The sequence below is a fragment of the Bubalus bubalis genome, chromosome 9, assembly GCF_019923935.1.
Source record: "Bubalus bubalis isolate 160015118507 breed Murrah chromosome 9, NDDB_SH_1, whole genome shotgun sequence".
In the NCBI taxonomy this organism is placed as follows: domain Eukaryota; kingdom Metazoa; phylum Chordata; class Mammalia; order Artiodactyla; family Bovidae; genus Bubalus; species Bubalus bubalis.
Genome location: NC_059165.1, coordinates 41,198,489 through 41,217,830, shown reverse-complemented (window position 1 = coordinate 41,217,830; position 19,342 = coordinate 41,198,489). Strand labels below are relative to the sequence as shown.

At 39.8% G+C, this 19,342-nt stretch overlaps 1 pseudogene; it reads right to left on the bottom strand.

The window, feature by feature from the left end:
• LOC102391089 overlaps nt 1-3,256 on the bottom strand; it is a 71,029-nt pseudogene extending 67,773 nt beyond the window's left edge.
• Nucleotides 3,257-19,342: the final 16,086 nt, after the last annotated feature.

Genomic DNA, 19,342 nt, shown 5'->3' with positions numbered 1-19,342 from the left:
TTTTTGAAATGTATTGATTTGTTTCCTGTGAGTCATTGTCTGTTTCTTCTGTGTTAAAAAACATACTAAATATCAATGTGATGATATAAATATATATGTGTGGGTGGATGGGAGGGTGAAGGAATTTTCCTTTAGATTCTACGAAGGGAAATAGCTTTCTTCTAGGTTCCCACATCATCAATCAACTCATCACATCCTCAATCTACTTCATTTTCTCCCTCAAAACAAACCTAACAATCACATCTGGTTTTAAAGCTTGAGAAAAACATTTCAGAAAGTTCTGAGATGGTCCATTATTTGGTGGGATCATAGACATTTTTGTAGCCCAATTCTGGATTGAAGAGATGTCCAGACGCTATTTCCATTTTGGACAGTAGAGGGCAGACGTCTCCAGTCCTGCCTTCCTTAAGATTACCCTGGCGACATTATGTTTATGCAAACAGCCTTTGACATAATAGCTTTGAAACAGCTGAAAATTGAATTGTGCCTTGAGGCCAAACATCTAGACCACCACCTTTGTTATATTCATCTGCCACAGTAAATTGGGTTCACCATTGGCTCCGGGAGCTGCTTTTTCCTGGATTCCCGTCCCACAATAACTTTGCGTAGGAGAAAGACAAATGTGACTTCCTTACACAAAACGTTGGCTGGGTTTCATTTCGCAAATTCTTATCTGAAGGACTGGAGATTGCAGTGTGGATTTCTCCAGCCATCTGAAGAAAAGCAAATAAAAGGAAAACTGGAAACCTAAACCAAATCCATCTAATACTGGAATCTCTCTGTGTGTTTCCATAGTTTTTTAGCTTCCCCGCTTAATCTGATTAGGGCTTTGCCTCCCGAAATAAATACCTAATAAAGAATGAACCTATTAAAAGTCTAGATTTACTACACATCCCTTTGTGCAGATGCTCTGCATGTTTCCTTGAAGCGGTAAAATGCCGATGAAATTGAACGTTGTTTGACTGGATAATGGTCTCCCGCTGTAAGACGGATGATAGAAAATAAACGTCGAGGGGGGGAAAGCCAGTCACGTTATTGAATTCCATCGATGATAATGCCATCACCTGAAATAGCTTCCTGAAAAGAGTGTAAATGGGAGTGAAGCAGCAGCATCTAGAGCCAATTTGCAACTGGGGAACAGTTCATTTTCTTGGAAGTAATTTTATTTTGTTTTGGGTTCACTACCCTGGTTTGGGGGGGGGTTTGACAAAAAGATTTTTAAACGAAATCTGTTTGTGGGTATATAAAATGCTTTTCATAGGAGAGCATTTAGACATTGACTAATTGAATCATTCATTCAACAGTAAATATTTCATGAGGACCTATTGTGTGCTAGACACTATTTGGGAGCTGCTGCTGCTGCTGCTAAGTTGCTTCAGTCATGTCCGACTCTGTGCGACCCCAGAGAGGGCAGACCACCAGGCTCCACCGTCCCTGGGATTCTCCAGGCAAGAACACTGGAGTGGGTTGCCATTTCCTTCTCCAGTGCATGAAAGTGAAAAGTGAAAGTGAAGTCGCTCAGTCATGTCTGACTCCTAGCGACCCCATGGACTGCAGCCTACCAGGCTCCTCTGTGCATGGAATTTGCCAGGCAAGAGTACTGGAGTGGGGTGCCATTGCTTTTTCCAATTGGAAGCTGAGGGGATGCTAATGACCAAAACAGATGTGTTATTTCTCTCATGAAACTTACAGTCTAGTGGAGGATGTAGAATCCATTAGCAAATATTTATTAAACACCTACTTTGCTGCAAGATCATGATCACAAAATAACTATAAAATTGCAACCCAGATGAGTATTGTGAAGGCAAAGTAGTGAGGATGCTGGACCAGGATGTATGCCATTCTTTTGAAGAAAAATTTTATGACTTATCATGTAGTATCAAAGAGACTCTCAGGTCAGTATGAAGATTGGCCTATTAGAGAGTTTATCAATATGCTTGTGAATTTGACTAATGGGTTCATAATCACTCACCAAATTTTCTGGGATTCATGTTTCCTTTTCTTGATAGAAATCTATAATAATTCCCATCTGATTTGCCTTATAGGATGGATATGTGAGTAAAATAAGAGAATATGCCCCAAAGTGCTTTGTAGTTAATGAAAATAACAGATTATTATGGGCTGATGCTTTCCTAGGGCTTACCCATATGGGTCTTGCAAAATTCTTCGGGAGACAAGAGGAATGTAGGTTGATCAACAGTGAGCATTTCAAGCAGTTTATAGATAAGTGATGAAGTATATAGCATAGATGGTAAGATATACTGGGGGAGGTCAGGGAAAAGGTAAACCTTGAAGAATAAGTGGGGTTTAGAGAGAGGAGAGCAGGAATCCCAGGCTAGTCAATGTTTTGGGCTTATGGCATGCTGCCACAGACATTGGCAGTAGGAACACGGTGGGTAGGAGTGGGAGGCTGTCCTGGTAGACGCAGCTCAAGTTCTGGGTGGTGCCACAGGATCCCCACGGACTATTTGTGAGGCTGACACCTGACATTATGTTAGATGGTACTCCAGAGGCTTTTTTCAAGGTCCTCTTCTGCCCATTGACATCTACCCTTCTCTTGCTCAGTGTCCTGTTCATGTCTCACCCAGCTATTCCATATTCTCAACCACCCCTCCTCCAGGCCTTCCGTGCTCTTCCAGAACCCTGCTTTCCAAAGGTGTGTCTGGTTGTTAATTGGTGCAAAGACACTGATGGGAGAGCATGGGAACATTCACATTTGATTTCACTTTCCTGAAAAGACAGTGCTGAAAACCACAGTTTCTTAAACATGTGTAATGTATGAACCCCTTTTAAAGGAGAAAAGTTCTCTGAACTGTAGAGAAAACAACCCCTATTTGGGAAATTCTGACCTAGTAAACTTTCGACTGCAAATTGCCACTGCAACAGAGAAGTTTTGGTCTTGTAGTTGGTGGACACTTTTTTTTTTTCTTTTGAAATTATAGTTGAAATGAAAATATATGATTGAAAAATGTTTTTGAAACCCTTAGGCCCTTGAGAAAATAGGCCTTTCCTTGCCCATTAAATTAAGCACTGCAGGGGACTCCCCATACCACCAGGATCTCAGTGCCTTGTCCCCATTTTTTCATTATATGTCTTATGACAGCCAAGTGGCATTTCTTTGATGATTAATGATGCTGGGGTTTCTTACCAGTCCCCATACTACCTCCTTGCGAGGACCCAAGAAGGACCCGTTCCCTGAACTCCTGTTCAAAAGTACTGTTGCAGTCAGGGTCAGCTCCACAGGCCGCTTCCACATTTAGCTGATGGAGAACTAGCCCTCTCTAGAAGTTTCTTATAAAGTCTCAGAGATTCAGCTTAATCATCTCCCTCAGTGTTCATGTCTTCTTCAGGCCTCATGGAGAAATCTGGCCAGAGGAGACAGGCATTTGGAGAAAATATCTTAGATATTGGGGCATGGTTTTGGTAAGCTCAAGAGAGCATCTTCATCTTTGAATGATTCCGATCAAGCCAAATCATCCTTGCTTGTGCCTTTGTTATGTCTACATTTTGGGCAGCAGGAAAGAAAAAAAGAGATTGGAAAAAAGGGCCAAGATAGAGCATAAGAAATAAAGGGGTGGGATTTCCTTGGTGGTTCAGTGGCTAAGACTCTGTGCTCCTAATGCAGGGGGCCTGGTTTGATCCCTTGTTGGGGGAACTAAATCCCACATGCCACAACTGAGAGTTTGCATGCCCCAACTAAAAATCCTGCACGCTGCAATGAGGGCCTATCGCAGGCAAATAAATAAATAATTAATTAAAATGTTAAAATAACCAGTGGAGAATTTGATGGGCAAAAAAAGAGAAAATAAAGCTGTTTCCTCATAGTAACATCAAAAAGGACATTAGGCAGTGGGACTAATATATTGAATGTCTTCTATACACCAGGTGATTTATGCTGCATCCTGCTATATAGTGTGGAGGAATCTCCACCCACAAAATCAGCTATGTGGTGTGTGTGTGTGTGTGTGTGTGTGTCTGTGTGTGTTAGTTGCTCAGTTGTGTCTGACTCTTTGTGACTCCATAGACTGTAGCCCACTAGGCTCCTGTGTCCATGGAATTCTCCAGGCAAGAATACTGGAGTGGGTAGCTATTCCCTTCTCCTAAAGGATTTTCCTGACCTAGGAATTGAATCTGAGTCTTCTGCGTTGCAGGCAGATTCTTTACCATCTGAGCTACCAGCCTTGCATCCTGATGGTTGGAGGGAAATCCAGCTTGAATCACTGTGGGAGTTCCTTAAAACCTTGCCTGCTGCTCCCTGACCCCTACCTAGACGTCTATTTGCCAAGGTTCTAGGCTTTGCCTTAATGCAAGATAGGCGTGGTGCAGTAGGTGTGCCTTCAAGACCCGTTTAGAATATGATGAGAGGGTTTGGATAGCTATCTAATTTTCTCGCAGCTTTTAAAAAATATCTTGAATAGGTAGTATTTGCCCATGGTTCAGAATTCAAAAGATATACCTTGAAGAGCCACTCTCCCACCCTTATTCCCCAACCACTCAGTTTTCCCCAGAGGCAACCACTATTAGCTGTTTCTCTTGCTACCTGCTAGAAATATTCTGTGCATGTATAATCATTGTCTTTGTGGTTGTTTGGTCACTAAGTCAGGTCCAGCTCTTTGTGACCGCATGAATGATAGCCCATTAGGCTCCTTTATCCTTGGGGTTTTCCAGGCAAGAATACTGGAGTGCTTTGCCATTTCTTTCTCTAGGGGATCTTCCTGACTCAGGGATCAAACCCGCATCTCCTGCATCTCCTGCATTAGCAGGCAGATTCTTTACCACTGAACCACTAGGGAAGCCCTATCATATATGAACACAATATGCTATTTTACACCTTGTTGCTTAGTATATATTTGATCTATTCACATAATTATATAAAGTTACCTCTTTAATTTTAGTCGCTTCATACCATATTCTACTCTATGCATTTACCATAATTCCTTTTACTAGCCCTCTTTTGATGGACATTCAGAATGTTTCCATTTTTTACTAACATAAACAATGATACTATAACAATCATGGGTATTGTGTACAAGTTCAGGTAAATTTCATGATAAATCATTAGACTTTAATTATTAATTTGAAGGCTGTATGTATTTAAAATTTTGGTAAATATTATCAAATTGCCTTTCTCAGAGGTTAAGTCAGTTCACTTTCCCATCAATAAGGTGTTAAAAGCATCTATTTTCCTACCTTCAATATAAGTAGTATAGTTTTTTTTCTCTTTGTCAGTCTGATAGGTAAAAGATGGTTTCTCAATATAGTTTTTAGTGTTCATTTCTTTTATTATGGGGAAGTTGAATATGCTTAAAATTGTTTTAGCTTATTTTCTATGACTTGTATAGTCTTTGCCTATTTTTCCTTTGGTAATTGGATTTTTCTTATTGATTTCTAAAGACTCTTTTTGTATTAGTGAAAATAGCTTTTGGCCTATGATATGCATTACAATCTAGTTTTCCTCCAGTTTGCCATTTATTGTTGATTTTTCCCCTTGACATTTTGTTTCATGCAAAATTTGGTAGAGTAAAATTCATCCATACATCTTTTTGGCATCTGAATTTTACATAGAAATTAAAATCATAACATAAATTATAACATTTTCCCAGTGTTTTCTTCTAGAATCATTATGGTTTCATATTTTGCACTTTAATCTTTGGTTCATCTGAAATTCATATTGGTGTGAGTTAGGAATCAAAAATCATTTATTTTCCTAGCTGATTATTTTGTTTTCCAATATAGTTTTACTCATTTTGCAGTTCTTTAACAAAACAAATTAGAATTCTTTGAAATATATGCTGTTTCTGAATTCTGCTTGCAGAATCTGAATGGGAATAGTTGGCAGATAGCTTGATACCCCAGGTACACAAGTAATGAATAACTGCCATTGAAAAGTCAGGAAATGAGTCCCAGAGGCAGGAGTTGGGGAGAAGTCTACCTTCATTCCTTAACCCCTTTCAGGGACATTTATAGCCTTGAGAAGAAAGGGTTAGCTTTAGTGTTAATACTCTTGGGGCCAAACCTTGGCAGCAAGTGAAAACCTACTTAGAATTGATAGTAAATAAGGTATAATGAGCCCATGTTAAAAATATACTTTACTATCATGTAGAAAGGTTATTTGGTTTATAATGGCTTTTTTCCTACTATAAATTATTTCCCAATATTTCTAAGGAAATTTTTTTCACAAAAATAGAAAGGTGATTTTTATCTCTAGAGGCACTGTTTCCTTTTTGTTTTTCCCCATAGAGTGATTTACTGTACTGGTTGCATTTTTTCCATAGTAAACTCCGTTATACTGAATTTCTTTGTCCTATGTCACAGTCACAAATAATTTATCTTGGTTATTTTTGGATAAAGATACTTTCCAATAAGAGAGATAGTCATTCCATCACGTATTCCTCCCCACCACCCCCAACAGTCCTTATCTCTTTCTGGGCCAATGTCTCCATGAGATTCTTGGATCATCAGTCAATTTTTGACTGGCCAATTCATTGAAGCAAAGTATTATCCAGTACTTTTGGTTGAGTTGACAGGATATTTAGCATAGTATGGATGCAGTAAAAGTATCTTTCAACAGATAGAACTCAAATCTTGAGAATGCATTGATCTTAACATCTTTCAATGGAAAATACATGTGACAAGGGAGCCATCTGAGGTAAATACTAATCAGGAATTCTCACTTGGGAAAAGGTCATATTCTTTAGGTCAGTTCTAAAAATTAGTGGGTGTAAAAAGTACCTGGGGAGTTTGTTAACCATGAAGATTCCTGGATCCCCCTCTCCCCCAAAAGGGTTCATGACTTAAGTGTAAGATGATTCCTGGGAATTTGTTAGCAAACTCCTCAGGTGATTCTGATGTAAGCTGCCTACAGAAAAAGTTTTGAAGTTCTTAACCAAAATACAACTGACTCTTGAACAACATAGGGGATTATGGGTACTGACATTCCACACAGTCAAAAATCTTTGTATAACTTAAAGTTGCCCTTTGCTATACATGGTTTTCTCCAGCTGTTCCTCTGCATCTGAGATTCCACATCTGTGGTTTCAACCATCTGTGGATCATGCAGTATTTACTATCGAGAAAATTTCACTTATAAGTAGACCCAACAGATCAAACTTATGTGATTCAAGACCCAACAGATCAAACATATTTATTAGGTAGTGCTGGTTTCCAGCACAGTAGGTGGGAGACCAGATTTGACTTTGGACTTCCTCCTTCATGTTCTCTCCATGCTTTTCTCCTCTTGGTCTGCACTCTTCTATAATCTTCAATTCCACCTCACCCAAAGTGCTCTAGGTCACTATACTTGGCAGTATGTCTTTGGGTCTCATCTGCTTGCCAGAGGGTAAAGAATCTGCCTGCAATGCAGGAGACACAGGAGACATGGGTTTGATCCCTGGGTCAGGAAGATTCCCTGGAGAAGGAAATGGCAACTCACTCCAGTATTCTTGCCTGAAAAATCCCATGGACAGAGGACCCTGGTAGGCTGCAGTCCATGGGTTTGCATGAGTCAGACAAGACTGCGTGACTAAGCATGGCATAATGTTGTAATAAAATTTTATTTACAAAAATAGTCTCTGGTCTATAGGATATGGGCAAGCAATCAATGACATGCATTGTGATTTAATACTGAAATAGAGACTAGGGCCAGGGCTAGCAGTTGTGCTTCATCTCAGGAGTCAGCTCTGGTCAGTTGGTAGTGACTGCCTAGAGCATTCTGTTCATTCATGCGTGCACTCAACAAATATTTACTTATTTAGTGCCCTATGCCAGGTTTAGTGGAACAAACTGCTATTATTTATTAGCTGTATTTTCCATGGGGAGGGGAGTTGCAGCACTGGGGCTGTGTATTTGCCATCCATGTGCTATGTCTTAAGAATACAGACATGAATAAGGAATATTCTGCATGTATAAGCCCATAGATTCAATGAACTCACAGTTGCACTAATGTAGTAAAGTACTATTATACTTCTTTTACAGAAGTTAAAGGGATGCTAAGAAATGTACTCAAGATCACCAAGCTAGGGAGCTATGGAAAAGCATTTTAGCCCATGTCTCCTGCTCATAAATCCAAGAACTTTTAAACTACATCCAAGCTGTTTTCAATAACAATGATTTATAGTACAGAGTTCATGGTTTGAACTGTAGTGTAAACCAGAGGTCAATGACCTTTTAAGAAGTGGCTTGCCAAAATTCCGGTCCCTTTCCTTCTGACGTGCCTAGACAAGGTCACCACTGGAACAGATCTTGACCACCTTGTTCTCAAGGGGTATGAGAAACAGGGTTGGTGAGCTTTTGCTATTTCTCTGTGTGTGTGTTTGTGGGTGCGTGTGTAACCCTACTGAACCCAGGACCCACATAGTCCAGTCTCAGGGTTCTGTTGTAAAGAACTTAGTAACAATAACAACAAAACCCCAAAAAACTTAAGTTTCTTATTTAAATTGCTCAAACATTAAGAAGGGGATACATATACCACAAAAGGTCTCTTAAAGATACAGTCTTATCCACTCATCTAATTGCCTCAAACCTTTTGACCTCTCCTTTTTATAATTTTATAAAATTCCCAGAAAAACTTTACCTCCATTTCTAGCCTCCATGCCCTTTGTCGATCTAGCCTTCCCACTTCTATCACAGAATCTAAAGAACTAGTCTGATGATAGCAGAATGTGTCTCAAAGAGCTGGGGAGTAAAAGAAACGAAGTGAGCAAAGCCAGACATTTTTGGGAGCAAAGGGGATGGAAAAGCCTAGAAATATTAGAGCATGCATGTATACCCATATCCAATACTTGTATATATTTCTATTCCTTTCTGCCATCTATCTCTCTACTGATCTCTCTCTACCTCTCTGTGTCTCTGTCTCTACTGAGGGGCTTGAGAATCAAAGGAAAATGGAGCTGGAGCCCTAAAGGTGTCATACCCAAGTCCTGCATCATATCTGAATTTCCACTTATGTTAGCCAGTAAAATTTCTTATTGTTCAAGCTTGTTGGAGTTATATGTGTGTTACTTGGGGTTAAAAAGGTTCTAACTATTTTAAACTGTAATGAAATGTCAGGTGTCACATTTTACCTCCCTTCTCTACCCATATTTCTCAGTCTTTTCCCTATTTATAACTCTTCTCTGGTTGTCCCCTTTCTTCTCTCTTTGCGCTATCTTATTTTCTGGACTTGCTTTCTTCCTATTTTTAGAAATTGCCTTCATCTGAGAAAAAAAAATGTAATATGCGGATTCAGTGAACATTCCCATGACAGACATGAAATGTCTTTCCTCACATATTTCAGTATGGCTGGTTTACACTCATCAGGCAGGTCCACAGAAAGCCTTCCTGAGCACTCAGTGTAGAGTTGTCCTTCCCCCAAGTCTTCCTATTCCATCGCTTGGTTTTCTTCATAGCCAAATTACATTTTCATCATTAACCAGTTATAGCACCAATTAGTTCATTTACAGATCTGTTTTCCATCTCTCTGTCAGTCCTTTCCTACACAGTAGACTGTGAGTTTAAAGAAAGCCTTCTTATTTACCCTATTGACTAGAATATAATATGTGCTCAATAAATATTTGTTGGAAAAATGAATGAAAAAATGGCAGAAAAAAGGTGTTATAATTCTCAGAGCTGCTTATAGTTTTATAGGTAATAATGCCTTGTTACAAAGAAATTTCTAATCACGAGAGGTCTATGCAGAAGATATTTTTGTCATGAGACCTTCTTGGTGAGCCTTTAATCAAATAGGCAGATGGGTGGAGGATATTGCTAGTGGTGTTCTGTGAATATTATGGTTTGTTGTACCTTTGCAAATCTCAGGAGGCTTTGGACCACCCTGCAGTTGTATATTAAATACATATGTATTTCACATATGTGCTGTTCCTTGGAGGAAGTTCAGAGGTTTCAGCAGATAGTCAGTGGGATTCATGGTGTTCCATGTGTTCAAAACAGCAGCTTTCCAGAGCCTTATACTTATATCTAGAATCTTTTATTAACATTCTGCAGGATTCTCATCTTTCAGGGTTTTCAGAGGAGTCAGAAAAAGGATAGCTGAAATAGTCGGAGGATGACTCTTTTCTTTCCTCTTTGTTTTTGCAAGTTGTCCATAATGTGCTCACAGTGCTTGCATCTCATTTTTTTCAAAAAAGAAATCTTAAAAAATGTTTACAATAATGATATATATATTATTAAATAAAACCCTGCAGTGTTGCAGTATAAAGTATACATTGAAATTCTCCTAATCCCATACTTCAGAGGTTTACTCCTAGTACTTTGGTGTATATCCTTTCCAACACTGACTACAAATGTTAATAAACTTGTATTATAAATTTTATAATGAAAGATAATAAAAATGGACAAGGGAGAATTTGCCTGTTGAATGAATGAATGGAATAATGCTTATTTTTGTGGTCACTTCTGGTTTCCAATTCCAAATGCCTTCAGCTAGGATCATGGCAACTACAACTGCAACAATATGTCATTGCTTACTGATATTTTACTCAGTGCTTTGCATGCCTCGTTTTAAGCCTCACAAGAATCATGTGATTCTATTATAATTTAAAAAATTTTAATTTTATTGTTAAATTTTTTTGTTTTATTATTATTTTTTTATTGAGGTGAAGTTGATGTTCTAATTTTTTATTAACAGATTAGGAAACTGAGGTGCAGAAAAAAGAATGAACCTGCTTGAGTTAAGCCTCAGATTCAAGGCTTGCCGGTGGCAGCATCCGCCCTCTTAGTTTTTCATCCCAACTCTTGTATGCTATCAAGACGATACAGGAATAGTGTCTGAGAAGAAAAAGGCAATATTTGGCTCTCCCTGAGTTCTTTCCTGGTGTGAGGTCATGAAGTACAGCTGTCTTAACCTCTGCCCTTGTCCCTATGCCCTGTAGTTTGAGGAAGGAATGGATTGAACTTGATGCGAATGATATTAATCCAGCTTCCTCCAAATGATAGTCCAGAAAACCCCGAAGGTATAAAATTGAACTGTGCATCTCTGAAATTCTCATATCAAATTACTTTTAAAATAGCTATGTTAATGCCTTCCACAGCACAGGAACTTTCCAAGCTGAAGTGGGACCTGCAGCTAGGTCAGGGAGAAGGAAGTTAATGATGTGATATGGTAGCCAGTGGAAGCTGGGACTTCTGTTCTGGTTATTCATGATAATAATAATGATGATGATAAATGAAGTATATTTGTTGGATTTCAGTGAAGTCTTAATTACAGGATGAACATGAAAGAAGACATCCTCTTTCTAACAAAGCCGTTAGTATATGAATGGTGATCACTGAATACCTGTTCATTGACTACACTCTGAACAGGTATTTACTCTGGTCTGGGTAAACAGAGGGAGCTTCTCAGTTATGCTCTGCGAAGGCTGGTGAGCAGGTCAATTCCAGGGTGAGAACCTTATGGATAAGAGGTACTGTTTCAAAATGCTACTGTTAGGCAGTTAAAGTCCTGGGTGTTCATGTATCAGGAATTTGAGAATTTCATAGCATGCAGGACCCTTTGAAAATATCTTGTTCAGATCCTTCATTTATAGATAAGTAATCTGAGGCCAAAAGGCAAGATATTACTTGCCCAAGCTCATATAGTTACAGTGTCTATATTCCAAATATCCAGACCTCCATCATGTACCTTTTCATCTATTCTGTGCTGCCTCCCTAGGCTTTGGTCTGTAAATTGTCTTGCTTCAATGGAAAATACATTGTTTATAGTACATCCTTCCTGGCTGATTGATTCTCACCTTTCACTGCCCTGGAAATATTTTATTGCTTTGAAAATTACAGATAACAGGTAGTGAAGCAAAATAATTCATATTTTCTTGATATGCAAATAAATTCTATCCAGCAGAGGGAGAAGCCTTTCCTGTGTGCCTCACCCTATGAAAAAGTCAGTTTTGTATCCATTTCTACATTTACTTTACCATTTTTAAAATAACACAAAATTGTTCTTCAAATTTTCCTTTGAACTGGTTATATCATCTACCTTGTTTGCTCACTTAAGTAATGAGTTAAATAATAAATAAAAATTAACTTGTCTTATTTTATGTGTGCTATGCTATGCTAAGTCACTTTAGTCGTGTCCAACTCTGTGCGACTCCAGAGACGGCAGCCCACCAGGTTACCCCGTCCCTGGGATTCTCCAGGCAAGAATACTGGAGTGGATTGCCATTTCCTTCTCCAATGCATGAAAGTGAAAAGTGAAAGTGAAGTCTCTCAGTCGTGTCCGACTCTTAGCGACCCCATGGAGTGCAGCCTACCAGGCTTCTCCATCCATGGGATTTTCCAAGCAAGAGTACTGGAGTGGGGTGCCATTGCCTTCTCCGATTTTATGTGTACATGGGTCATAATTTTACCTTTTTTGCTGGAAACTATCTGTAAATACAATCTTTATAGTTTGGTACATATCTAAGAAACATCTTTTACTAAATGTCTTTCTTGAAATTAATTCACTTTAAAATAATCTATTTTAGAAGGATGAGTTGCCAGTCCAGGTTCGATGCACGATACTGGATGCTTGGGGCTGGTGCACTGGGATGACCCAGAGGGATGGAATGGGGAGGGAGGAGGGAGGAGGGTTCAGGATGGGGAACACATGGATACCTGTGGCAGATTCATTTTGATATTTGGCAAAACTAATACAGTTATGTAAAGTTTAAAAATAAAATAAAATTTAAAAAAATAGAAGGACATTGGTATTCATGCTATAAATGGAAACCATTTGACATAAATAGGAGTTAAATATAAAAATGAATACAATGAAAGTGAAGCAATATTTGAGTTCTAATTAGAAACTGTGATTTGTGAAAGACTCTGAACCCAAGCCTGTTTTATCTCTGTTATAAAGGGATATTAGTAAGAATTAAGGACACACTAACATGAAAGTGAGTCCTTTCCCTTATGCTGGCTTTGTTAGGAGAATGGAAAGAAAATGAGAATGAAATAAACTTTCTTACAGTGACAGTCAATGTTATTTAGTGCCATGTTTAAGTACCATCTAAAATCATCTCCCACATCACCTAAAAGCATTTTGAGTCCACAGGAGGGCTATGTGTTTACATTTTAGGAAACACTGCTTTAGATAATTAGCTTTTTTGCTAATCTTATAGATGGAGACAAAGAATGCTTGTTTCATCCACAGTTGCATATGATAAAAAGAATTGGCTTGTAGTTAAGACCTAGAATGCACTTTATAGTAGCATCCTTTTATGTTAGCTAGCAAGAGCATAGCCATAAATATATACAAGCAATAAATACTGGAGAGGGTGTGGAGAAAAGGGAACCCTCTTACACTGTTGGTGGGAATGCAAACTAGCACAGCCACTATGGAGAACAGTGTGGAGATTCCTTTAAAAACTGGAAATAGAACTGCCTTATAAGGAGATCAGCCCTGGGATTTCTTTGGAAGGAATGATGCTAAAGCTGAAACTCCAGTACTTTGGCCACCTCATGGGAAGAGTTGACTCATTGGAAAAGACTCTGATGCTGGGAGGGATTGGGGGCAGGAGGAGAAGGGGACGGGGATGACAGAGGATGAGATGGCTGGATGGCATCACTGACTTGATGGATGTGAGTCTGAGTGAACTCCGGGAGTTGGTGATGGACAGGGAGGCCTGGTGGGCTGCGATTCATGGGGTCGCAAAGAGTTGGACACAACTGAGCGACTGAACTGAACTGATGACCCAGCAATCCCACTGCTGGGCGTACACACTGAGGAAATCAGAATTTAAAGAGACACATGTATCCCAATGTTCATCACAGCACTGTTTATAATAGCCAGGACATGGAAGCAACCTAGATGTCCATCAGCAGATGAATGGATAAGAAAGCTGTGGTACATATACACAATGGAGTATTACTCAGCCATTAAAAAGAATACATTTGAATCAGTTCTAATGAGGTGGATGAAACTGGAGCCTATTATACAGAGTGAAGTAAGCCAGAAAGAAAAACACCAATACGGTATACTAACGCATATATGTGGAATTTAGAAAGATGGTAATGATAACCCTGTATGTGCGCAAAAGAGACACAGATGTATAGAACAATCTTTTGAACCCTGTGGGAGAGGGCGAGGGTGGGATGATTTGGGAGAATGGCATTGAAACATGTATAATATCATATATGAAACGAATCGCCAGTCCAGGTTCAATGCATGATACAGGATGCTTGGGGCTGGTGCACTGGGATGACCCAGTGGGATGGTACGGGGAGGGAGGTGGGAGGGGGGTTCAGGATGGGGAACATGTGTATACGTGTGGCGGATTCATGTTGATGTATGGCAAAACCAATACAATATTGTAAAGTTAAAAAAAAAAAAGGAGCATAGCCATAAAAATGAAAGTGAAAATGATCTCTAAGTTTCTGTGACAAAGGCTCATTATTTTATTTTGCAGAACTAGCCACATTCATGCTTTTACATAGATACAGTAAATATGAAATAAAGGCAGATTAAAACAGGCTCCACTGACATCACGGTGACCACAAAAGTCAAATGGACAAGTCCTGTGAGAGCAGAGTGGTCTGGACCATTGAGTGCAAGAGCAGACAACACTACACACATCAACTAATTCCTTACATCTTGTCCATGTTACAGAAGTCTAGAATGGATGGAATTCACACATCTTTAGCTCCAATTCAGAGTTCTTTCCTCAGCTCCTTCTCTGCATTTTCCATAACCTGGGAGACAGCCTCACGGTGGGTATCCTACAGATGTCTAAAACCCAAGAGGTTTAGAAACCAGCTATTTATCTTTTACCCCAATCATGTTTTTTTTCTAAATTCCTTAGTGAATGGCATGCCTATCCTTCCTGTTCCTCTAGCCAGGCAACTGAGGTCATATTCTGATCCCTACTCCCCTTTTATCTTAGTCAATTGATTATCAGGTTCTTTGGAGCACATTGCTTTAAAATTTTGCATCTTATTTCTTTTCCTATTGCCATTATTTATGCTGGTAAGTATCTTCTATCTGGACATCTTCAGCATCTTCCTAACTGGTCTCTCTGCCTTTCCGTTCTCTTGTCCACCTCAAATCTGTTCTACATATTCCCAGGAATAAGTTTTATAAAGTGAAAGTCTGCCTAAAGTTTAATATTGCTCTACATTGTACTCAGAATGAGGTCTGGATCACTTATGAGAGTTATATGGTCCTTCATGGTCTGATCTTCCTTCCTTCTCTAGTCTTTATTTATTGACAGCTCCTCTCTCCCCAGCACTTTTATGTTCCCCACCCACCAACATGTGCATTGCTATACTCTGTCTTGGGTCTGTTATGATAAAATGAGCTACTCATGTTTCTATCTTCACTTGTGCCCTCACCCCACCCCCTCTTTTCTACTCAGGGACATTATTTCAGCAATTGCCCCCTCTTTTACCTGCAGCCTCAGTCTCTTTTCCTTGTATTGGGTCATCCCCAGCAGCATTTAACTATGTTGTTATTTTTTTACATCTAAAAAAAAATCTTTTCTTGATTCCATGTTTCACGCTAATTGTGACTTTCTTTCTTTGCTCTTTTGTGCTTCATTTTCTCTTCTCCCTTTCTCTCTTGCCCTTATATCTCCATCAAAATAATTTTTGTTAAGGTATTCAAGCTACCTCCATATTGCTTAATTGAGTGATTATATTTTCAGAGCTTGTGTTACGTGGCCTATCAGCAGCTTTAATGTAGCTAACCGCTTTGACCTCGATATAACTGGATACTTCCCCCTTCTGGATACACTGTCTTTCTTCGGCTTCCAGAACACCAAACACTTGCCTGGTTTTCCTCCTACTTCACTGGTTGCTGAGTCTAAATCTCCTTTTTTATTTCTCCTCTTCCTGACCTCTGAATGTTGGAGTGCCCCCAGGGACTTGTCCTTAGTCTTCCTCTTTTTTCCATCTTCATTTATTCACTTGGAGAGTTTCGCTATTGCGTGGCTTTAAATACCATCTCTATGCTGATGACTTTCCAATGTATATTTTTAGCCAGAGTTCTTCCCTGAACCCCAGATTCATCCATTCTACAGCCTACTTAGTTTTGGTTATATGATGGGCATCTCACACTCAACTTATCCAAAACTGAATTCCTGATTTTCCTTTCTACCTCCACCCCAAACCAGCTTTATGTGCTAGCATCCCCATCCTTCCATGTGCTCAAGCCCAAAGCTTGGAGACAGACTTGAATACTTTTGTCTCTCACATTCTACAATGAATCTGTCAGGAAATGTTGTAGACTTGGCCTTCCACATATATTCAGAATTCAGCCACTTGTCCCTGTTCCTGTTGCTGCTGCTCTAGCCACTATTGTTCCTAGTTTGGATACTCAGTAACTTCTTAACAGGTCTCTCTGACCCTTTTCCTCTGGGGCCTTTGCTGCTCACTCTGTCTAGAATACCTGTTGCTCAGATAACTGCATGACAGTGTGCTTTGTCTCCTTTAGGTCTTTGTTCAGATGCCAGAGGCTCACCCTGACCACACTAGGTAAAGCTATTTCTTTTTCCCTTCCTTTTCATAAGGAGCACTCACTATCCCAGTTACTTTACTCTATTTTCCTTTCCTTGACTATATGGACCTTTGTCAGCAAAGTGATATCTCTATTTTTAATACACTATCTAAGTTTGTCAGTTTTCTTTCCAATGTCTTAATTTTATGACTGCAGTCACTGTCCACAGTGATTTTGGAGCTCAAGAAAATAAAATCTGTCACTGCTTTTGAGAGTTCCTTGGAGTGCAAAGATATCAAACAAGTCAACCCTAAAGGAAATCAACTCTGAATGTTCATTGAAAGGACTGATGCTGCAGCTGAAGCTTCAGTACTTTTCCACCTCATGTGAAGAGCCGACTCATTGGAAAAGACCCTGATGCTGGGAAAAATTGAAGGCAAAGGGAGAAGAGGATGGCAGAAGATGAGATGGTTAGATAGCATAACAGACGGACATGAATTTGAGTAAACTCTGGAAGATGGTGGGGGACAGAGGAGCCTGGTGTGCTGCAGTTCATGGGGTCACAGAGTCAGACACAACTTAGCAACCGAACAACAACAATTTTCTTTCCCTTAGAACTTAGCCCTTTCATGCATATTGTACTGCTGCTGCTGCTGCTGCTGCTGCTAAGTCGTGTCAATCATGTCCGACTCTGTGTGACCCCATAGACGGCAGCCCACCAGGCTCCGCCGTCCCTGGGATTCTCCAGGCAAGAAGACTGGAGTGGGTTGCCATTTCCTTCCCCAATGCATGAAAGTGAAAAGTGAAACTGAAGTTGCTCAGTCGTGTCTGACTCTTTGCGACCCCATGGACTGTAGCCTGCCAGGCCCCTCCATCCATGGTATTTTCCAGGCAAGAGTACTGGAGTGGGTTGCCATTGCCTTCTCTGACATATTGTACATTAACAATCTATTATATTTATTTATTTTTCTCAGTCACCCCCCATCAGGAGAATTGCCTATAGTGGAGCACAGTACAGACTATTTACACTCTTAACTCTGCTTGCCCTGACTCACAGAGGGGATGCCATGCTCATGGACAATGGATTAGTGGGCTTGGACTTAAATTTCTCTTACCTTCCAAACCATGGTCCCAGGGTTGTAGGAGTGCTAGACCCCTGAAAATGGGTCAGGGTAGTAAGGATAGGAATCCATGTTCTTGGACTTATGTCCTTGAACAAATTCTTTGACTTCTTAGTCCTTGTTTTTCCAGCTTAAGAATTCTCTCTTAAACAAATCTCTCTAAAGTTTGCAAGTCTAAATGTTCCTTCAGTTCTTCTGTTAATAAACAAATTGAAGAAGTATATCATAAAGAATATATATAGCATAGCAAATAGAAGTATAAGCTCTGGTATTTGGCTGCTTAGATTCTAATCTGGGTACTACCAGTTGTATGGCTTTGAATTTCATCCCTCTGTCCCATTGAACTCCATCCTTTCTGTCCCTTCTATAAAATAAGCCCAATAACGATACCTATTACCAAAGATAGATCTTCTTAATTTGATGTTTAAAGATTGGGAGTGGGAGATATGGGTGGAGACATTGAGGAAAGACCCCAAGAAAGTACTCTTTTCTGACCAGAAGTGTCTTTATCTGTGGGAAAGTAATAAAAACTGCCATCTTTTGATTAAATGAGTTAGCTTGGGATTGACTAATTGGACCCTGCTCAGCAAATGCCACTTCAATAAATAGCTGAATGGGTATATCTAGAAAATAATTTTGTACCTGCATCCTAGGACCCTGTGAAGTTGAATTAGATATCTAGGTAGGAAAACAATTTGAATTGATATAGCCCTTTCTCTCTAAGTATATCAAAGTACATACAGTCAGTTCTGGTTTATAAGTGTGTGGTTAGCTATGGTAGGTTTTAAATGTCCTGCTGTCTTTGCAGTGCATGTCAGTTTGGTTTTGGGCTACCCTCTTTGTTCTCAGGTTGGGGGTAGGGGTGAAGACACAGTAAGGCAATGCAAACTCATTTGGTAATAGTTTAGAAATAATGGTGAAGATTATTATTCCTGGTGGCTCAGATGATAAAGCATCTACCTACAATGCGGGAGACCCAGGTTCAATCCCTGGGTCGGGATGATCTCCTGGAGAAAGAAATGGTAACCCAATCCAGTATTCTTGCCTGGAAAATCCCAAGGACGGAGAAGCCTGGTAGGCTACAGTCCATGGGGTTGCAAAGAGTCGGACACGACTGAGCAGCTTCACTTCATGATGAAGATAAAAAAGATATGAAAATATATCCGGAGTGTTCCAAAGCAAAATGAAAATGAGTTTTGTATTATCTGTTCTTTTACACTGTTTATATACCTTCTTCACCCTTCTCACAATGTGAATAATTAGTGTGGGGAAGTGGAAGGAACATGGGATTTAGACTTGGGATATATCTAGGTTGGAGCCGAAGTTCCTCTACTTTGTAGCTGTGTGCTTTTGCTTGTGTGCACACTAAATCGCTTCAGTTGTATCTGACTCTATGCGACCCCATGGACTATAACCTGCTAGGCTCCTCTGTCCATGGGATTCTCCAGGCACTGGAGTGGGTAGCCATGCCCTCCTCCAGGGGGTCTTCCCCATCCAGGGACCGAACCTCTGGCTTCTGTAGCTCCTACATTGCAGGCAGATTCTTTACTCCTGAGCCACTGGGGGAGCCCCTGTGTGCTCTTAGCAAGTCCATTAAATTCTTTGCACCTCAGTTTCCTTATCTTGAAATATAGCTGTTATTGACTGAAATTCATAAGTTGAAACTCTAATCTTTAATCAGACTATATTTGAAGATAGGTCCTTTAAATAGGTAATTAAGGATAACTGAAGTCATAAGGATGGGGACCTTATCCAATAGCACTGGTGTCTTTATAAGAAGAGGAAGAGATATCAAGGTGTGCACACTCTGAGAAAAGGC